This window comes from Lupinus angustifolius, chromosome LG19 (genome assembly GCF_001865875.1).
Source record: "Lupinus angustifolius cultivar Tanjil chromosome LG19, LupAngTanjil_v1.0, whole genome shotgun sequence".
Taxonomy (NCBI): Eukaryota; Viridiplantae; Streptophyta; class Magnoliopsida; order Fabales; family Fabaceae; genus Lupinus; species Lupinus angustifolius.
In genome coordinates, this window is record NC_032027.1 from 9,356,010 (window position 1) to 9,363,858 (window position 7,849).

The 7,849-nt window shown below is 35.2% G+C and overlaps 1 long non-coding RNA gene across 1 annotated transcript; it reads left to right on the forward strand.

Moving 5' to 3' along the window:
* LOC109334131 lies at positions 6,984–7,675 on the forward strand. Its single transcript, XR_002106069.1, has 2 exons — positions 6,984–7,259; positions 7,424–7,675. It is a non-coding gene; the product is annotated as an uncharacterized LOC109334131 (long non-coding RNA).

A 7,849-nucleotide genomic window follows, 5' to 3' on the forward strand; every position in this document is an offset into this window, starting at 1 on the left:
TATAATATATAAAAAGTATGAAGAAAAATATGTGAAGAAGAGGTGACATGTGGGATGAAGGAAAAAATGTAAGGAGAAAGTGAAATGTGACATGAGGGAAGAAGAAAGTGACATGTGGCATGAGGGAAGGAGAAAGTGACATGTGACATGAGTGAAAGAGAAAGTGACATGTGGCATGAGGGAGTTTTTTTTATTATATTGTTAATAGATAGATATCAATCATTTAATTAATCCAATCACTGAAATACACATTTCTTTCTTACGGTAGGATTTCTAATATAAGAAAAGGAGATTTAAGTATTAAGCATATGTGGCTACATATATGTTATCTCATAAGTTGTGTCATTGCATGTGTCATCAATTATGATTGGTCATAAAAATAGTTAATTATTAATATTTAAACTTAAATACGTTTTTTCAACAAATCACAGATCAATGATACATGCAGTGGCATAACATCTAGACAATAGATGTGCTCATGTTATATGTATAGGATCATGGTGGCACAATGAACACCAGTTAACATTATCTAAAGGGAATGAAGATCTCATGTCTTAGTCTGTTTCCCTATTTGTGTTACATATCAATTAAAATGTGTTATTCAATTAAATAGGAAAATCATACAAAACAAAACTATATTATTTAGTGTGAATTTATTGGGCAAACATAAGAAGAGATAAAAAATTTGGAAGAGAGGATCAGAGTTCATCTGTCATTTGCTTCTAACTCTTCCATTGTCATTCACTCTGATAGGTTGGGTTGAAGGTGTAGTTTAGTTAACTCTTTCAAATACAATATCTTACTAATTATATGTGGAATCATTTATCAAAAATTGTAATTGTTGTGAATTTTTTTATTATTATTCCTACTATGGACATATTTCTAGACCAATATCGTGGAAAAGTTTTTATTTCAATTTAGAGAAATTATTACGTGTAATAGAAAAGGAAATATGAAATGACTTACAAAATCTCCAAAGCAAAATATAGGTACAATTGCATGAAATGTTTTTGTCTCCTTCACACCTTGAAGAGCTCTCGTTCTACTTTCTACCATTGTCACTCAAAAAGTATAATTCGTTCATGAATTCTATCTTTCTCATGACTACAAAAGAAGAACACATTTTCTGTAAATTATTCAGCTATTTAATAAGAATTAGTTTTATACATTGTTGGGGAGAATATGTAAGAAAAAATCTTTAATAGACTTTAATGGTGGGAGACTTTATATACTTAAAAATACATATTACATACTAAAGATAATGAACACTATCATCATATATAGCCAAAATCTTTCATGTCAAATCATCAAGAAAATATACAAAATATTAGAGCGGAAGCATACCTTATTATATTCATAGAGAATATGGTGAATGAACTTTATACAATCCTTCATCATGTATTCACCAACTCCATGTCCTCCTTTATCCTTGTATCCAAATGCATGTTCATAGTAGAACATGTAGGTTCTTTGACCTTCTAATTGTAGACCACCATTAGCCTTAGTTTCTCTTCTAATGAGATGAAGAGAATGAACTCTCATGTTTTGGTTCATATTGTTGTGTGTTATGTTGTGGTCTACAATTGGGGACTATAACCCCTTATTTATAAGAAGTGCATACCCTTCCATGAAGGGTGATACTACTTCATTTCTTATTCTAATTTTGCCCATCATAAAATAGAAATAAGACTTTAGGTATCTACACAATAATTTCCACGACAATTATGTCTATAACCATATACCTTACATGAATTAGATCACTTTAATTTGGCTACATAAAATAATGATCATAACCACACTTAAACATTACAAGTGTGACCAAAAAATTCTTACAGAATATACAATTAATAAAAATAAACTTTGAAAATAAAATTATAGACTTAGTTGTACATTTTGTCTAATTTGCTAATTAGAGCTCACACTTTCAGAAGAAAATTAGGATGTATGATATTTCCTTAAGAGCATATTGTTTTTCATAATGAGCGTATGTGTTGGGAATAAGCGAACAATCAAATAGTAAAGAGTACAGAGATAAGAGAATAACACAAGAGATTTGGTAACGAGGTTCGACCAATTGTGTCTACGTCCCCGGGAGCGTTGAGCGACTACCACTATATATTATTAGAGAATTAGGATTAATGTTTGAATATTCTTCTCCTTGTTATATTAGGTTTACATAAAATAAATATATATTAGGTTTACATAACATAAATATATATCCCTCTACCTCAACCCATTTACATCAGCCCAAACCCATAACTTGTATTGCTGTTATCTAGAGATATGAATCATTGCACAACAATCTCCACCTTGGCGAATGTCATCAATCTTCATCTTCCGCCATTGGGTTGGAGGTGCTCCATAGTCCAGCATCAGTGAATGTTCAGCAAGTTCAGGCAATGCATGAACTTGTCCACAGTAACCAGTTTGATTAGCAAATTAGCTGCATTTTCTGAAGTGTGAACCTTCTGTAATAGTATCTGCCCACAAGCTACAAACTCTCTGGTCTTGTGAAATCTCACATCAATATGTTTGGTCCTAGCATGATACACCTGGTTCTTTGCCAAGAACATAGCACTCTGACTGTCACAATGCAGCGGAACTCCACCTTGCTCAGTGCCTAACTCATTTACCAGCCCCATAAGTCACATGGCTTCCTTAGAAGCTTCACCAACTGCATGTATTCTGCTTCAGTTGTGGACATAGCAACAACAGACTAGACTGATGATCTCCACATAATTGGTCCACCTGCAAGGGTGAAGACAAACCTTGTTGTAGACCTTCTATCATCCAAGTCTCCTTTATAGTCCGAATCAACATAACCAATAACTGAAGGCTTACTCTGTTGGCTGCCAAACATGATACTAAGACCTATAGTCTCATTCAAATATATGAAAATCTATTTGACTGCTTCCCTGATTTTGACATGTACTTGCATACTTGACTAACTGCTTGTGCCAAGTCTGGTCTAGTACAAACCATAACATACATTAAGCAATCCACTATACTGGCATATGGAACCTTTGACATGTATTTCTTCTCTTCATCTATCTTTGGACACTGATATATGAAAAGCTTGAAATGATTTTCGAATGGAGTGCTCACTACTTTAGCATTGCTCATATCAAATCTCTCTAAGATCTTTTCAACATAGCTTTGCTGGGAGAGCCATAGTTTTCTAGCTCCCCTATCCATGTGAATCTCCATTCCAAGAATCTTCCTAGTAGCCCCTAAATCTTTCATGTCAAAATCCTTACCTAGCATAACTTTCAGCTCATTGATATCACTCAAATGAATGATTAGCAGCAATCAACATATCATCAATATAAAGTAGTACAAAAATAAAAGAACCATCGTCAAGGCTTCTGAAATAAACACAACAATCATACTTATATCGCTTATAATGAAGCTTCAACATATAAGTGTCAAACCTCTTGTACTATTGTATAGGAGACTGATTCAACCCATATAGAGACTTCTTCAACTTGCAAACCAAATGACTCTATCCAGCTGCACTGAATCTCTCTAGTTGTGTCATGCAAATTTTCTCCTCTAATTCACCATAGAGAAAGGTAGTCTTCACATCCATCTGTTCTAAGTGCATATTTCGGCTGGCTACCAAGGCAAGCACTGCCCTGATAGAAGTGTGTCTCACAAATTGGGAGAATATCTCATTATAGTCGATCTCCTTCTGATGTGAATACCCTTTTGCTACAAGACGAGCCTTGAAATTTTCCCCTTCTTTTTCTGACACTGTTGGCTTCATCTTGTACACCCACTTGCACCAACTACACGCTTGTCTAGGGGCAATGAGACAAGCTCCCAAGTTTGGTTCTTCTGTAGAGACTCCATCTCCTCCATCATGGCACCGATCCATTGTTATTTCTCCTAACTATTTATAGCCTCTTGAAAGCTACATGGATCTCCTGAACTGATATGGAGAGCAACTGAAGCCATATCCTCAAAGCCATATCTTTCTGGAGGTTTGATAGGACTCATATCCCTGTCTCTAGCAAGTATATACTCCTACAATCTGAACTCTCCACCTGAGAATCATCACGTTCTTAACTTGGACTAGCGCATGGTTCCTTGCCTTTATTCACCCGAACCATTTCATTACTCACTGGAATCATATTTGATCCCAAAGTCTCTCCATTTGGCATGAGTACCTTTGTCAAAACTGATTGTTTCATCATGAAATCTTCTTCAAACACTGCATATCTGCTCAACACCACCTTTCTGGAAATTGGATCCTAGAACTTGAACCCCTTCACACCTTTGGTACATCCAATGAAGATACACCTCTTTGACTTAGGATCAAGTTTAGATCGTTCATCACTGGTACATTTACATAAGCAGGACAACTAAATATGTGTAATATATTATAGTTGATTGGGTTACCTGTCCATACTTCTTCTGCAACTTTACCATTCAATGAAGCCCATGGTGATCTATTGATGACATAACATGCCATACTAAGTGCCTCTGTCCAAAAATCTTTGCAAAGTCCAGCATTCAGTCTCATACATTTGTCTATCTCTTTAAGAGTTTTATTCATCCTCTCTAGCCACTCCAACAACTTCACCTACAACTATTCTCCCTAACAACTTGTAAGTGTTCTCTGCAGTCCTTTTACCCTTCATCATAGTCAGCGCACCTTTGCATACTCGAAGAATATCACTGTCCCCATCAGCTCTATAGCTAAATCCTTTGGTCTACAATGTCCCCAAAGAAACCAAATTCTTCTCCAAATCTGGTATATGCCTAACCTCACATAATGTCTTCACTACACTATCATCCATCACAATTATGATTTTTCTCATACCAATAATTCCACATGCTTTTTTACTTCCGAGATACACGAAACCAAAATTGCATGCCCTGTATGTGGTGAGCCATTCTCTGTTTGGCATCATGTGGTGGGAACAACCAATGTCAAGTATCCACTCATCTGTACTATGATTTGATGATACAGATAGTAGATCAACTTCACTATTGTAACCAGATTCATCTTTCTGTGCAACATTTGCACACGTAGATACTCCATCTTTCCCCACTGGCTTTCTAGGACTCCATTCCTTGGGACAATCCTTTTTGTAATACTCAATATGTTTGCACTTATAGAACTCTACTTGTGTTCTGCCATTGGAATTTGGTCTTTTCTCTTTGGCATGACCTCCTCTGCCTTGTCTCCTCCCACGCGTTTGGCTCCCTTTCACATGCAGACCATCACCTTGAGATCTTTCCCCTACATTCTGTCTTCTTTGAGTGTGAGACAGAAGTGCATATGTGATCTCATCCAATTTGATTGAGTCTTTCCCATACATCAATGTTGTCACCAAGTGTTCATAGGAATTTGGCAAAGAATACAGTAATATTATTGCTTTGTCCCCGTCATCAATCCTCACATCAAGTTTCTGCAAGTTATTGATCACTTGATTAAAATTGTTGAGACGCTGTTGCAAATCAGCACCTTCCTGCATCTTCAGAGTCTCTGTTTCAAATACATCTTATTTATTAGAGACTTGGACATAAACCGCTTCTATAATGTCTCCCATACTTCTATTGGTGACGTCAGATCCATAACATGATACATTACCTCATCTGATAGACAGAGTTGTATGGTTCCTGCACCCTTTTTCTTCAACTCTTCCCAATCTAGTTGATCCAAACCTTGTGGTTTATTCTCACGCAGCGCCTTTGATAGACATTGTTGAGCCAACAAATCCTTAACCCTCCTTTGCAACAATCTGAAATTACCAGTTCCATCGAACTTCCCCACCTCGAATTTGGCATCTGGGTTAAGAGTCATCTGTTACCAATTGTTGGGAACAAGCGAACAATCAAATAGTAAAGAGTACAGAGACAAGAGAATAACACAAGCGATTTGGTAACGAGGTTCGACCAACTGTGCCTACGTCCCCGGGAGCGTTGACGGCTACCACTATATATTATTAGAGAATTAAGATTAGTGTTTGATTATTCTTCTCCTTGTTACATTAGGTTTACAACATAAATATATAGCCCTCTACCCTAACATCTTTACATCAGCCCAATCTCATAACTTGTATTGTTGTTATCTAGAGATATGAGTCATTGCACAACTTTAACCTATTGATACATGTAGTTATTTGCACATTTACTCCTTGATTTGTGTAGGAACTAAGGAAAGTGGAAGGTGAATTTCGGAATATAAATATTATTTTTGTTCAACTACTTAAATTTCTCTTACTAATGTTGTTTTGACTTTATATAATAGTATAAATATATAACTTGACTGATATATATATTTTAATCATCGTTGAACCACTATACCAATATATTCGCATGTTTTAATAACACTATAATTACAAAAGTTGTCACATCAGTTCAAGGATACAATGCAGGGACTATTCCACCAGTATGCAAATGTAACCCATATATTCCCATTAAATTAAACCAAGACCTGACATTGATAGAATTCAACAAACCAACTACACCAGACTCTTGTCTAAACACAATATCATTCCTCTTAATCCACAAACACCAAATTAAACAAAGCTAAATCATTGCCCCACACCATGAACACTGAGAGTGATGAAACAAATGTACACATGACTCTTGAGCCTGCAAGCATATAGGATAATCTGACGCTACCACTACATTCATGGCTAACAAATTATATCTTGTGAGAATCCTCTTTAAAATATTTGCCAATTGAAAACTAAGTTTATGTTGATCTTTACTTTCCACGAATGTTTCAGAATCGAAGATCTAGGCAAAATCAAACCTAGGTAACTAAACCCATCATATCTTGAAACCACAAGCACTACAAAAAATAAGCAGAATAGCCATGCTATAGGTGCTACATTTGTAAAACCGTAGTTAACATATCTAAAACACGCAAAAATTAACATGTGTTCAGCTCTTAGTTTAGTGGTTCATTTACTTTTATCTAGATAATCATATTTAATCCCCACTACATCCATTTTTTTCCCTTCCTATTCTCATTCCCTTTTCTTTCACCAGCTCTCTTTCTCCCATTCACTTTCTCTCTCACTCTCACTGTTTTTCTCTCATTCCTTAACATCTCTTTCATTCAAGCAATTTTTCACTTCTTGAAGCAATTTCTCTCATTATTCGGTGTAATTGATGAAAGCTTGAACCGATTATATTGATTTCACTCATTATTCAGTCATCAATGTCGATGTTACCGTGGATGAAAATCTTCTTCAAAGATATTGGCAATTTCACCAACTCAAATCAAAGCTTCTTCTAAGGTTTGATTTTCTTTAATTTTGAATAAAAAACCCAAATTATTTGGCTCTCCTACTATAATCATTAATCCTAAACCTTTAATTTCACTTTTTCTAAATCTTCTATTGTTTCCCCAAATATGTTGAAATCCCTAATTTTTCACTTTTTCTAATCCTGGATATGTTAGATTGATGTTGAGATTAAATTGACTATGCATATGTTGAGGTGATATTTTACTAGTTAAAACTAGAAGGAGTAAATCAATTCTGTTGTAATGTATTTGTGTACATAAATGAAACCTGATAATATACCATTAGTTTTCAAGGAATCAACTTAGGCAAAACGTATTGGTTGTGGATAGTGATGCATTGTGATTTTAGGATCATTGCTATTATGCAAATTGAAATAACTTGGATAATGTGATTGAATTATTATATATTCTAAAGCTGTCCATTTCAAGGAGAAACAAGGATGGGTTCACATATATGATAAAAATCCAAATTAGATGAGAGGCATTCATGTGTGATTGATAAAGAAGCAACCATATTCGTCAAACCAGTGTATACTTTGCAGTGCCAACCCTGGAGTTTGATATCTTCAATAACTCCATAAG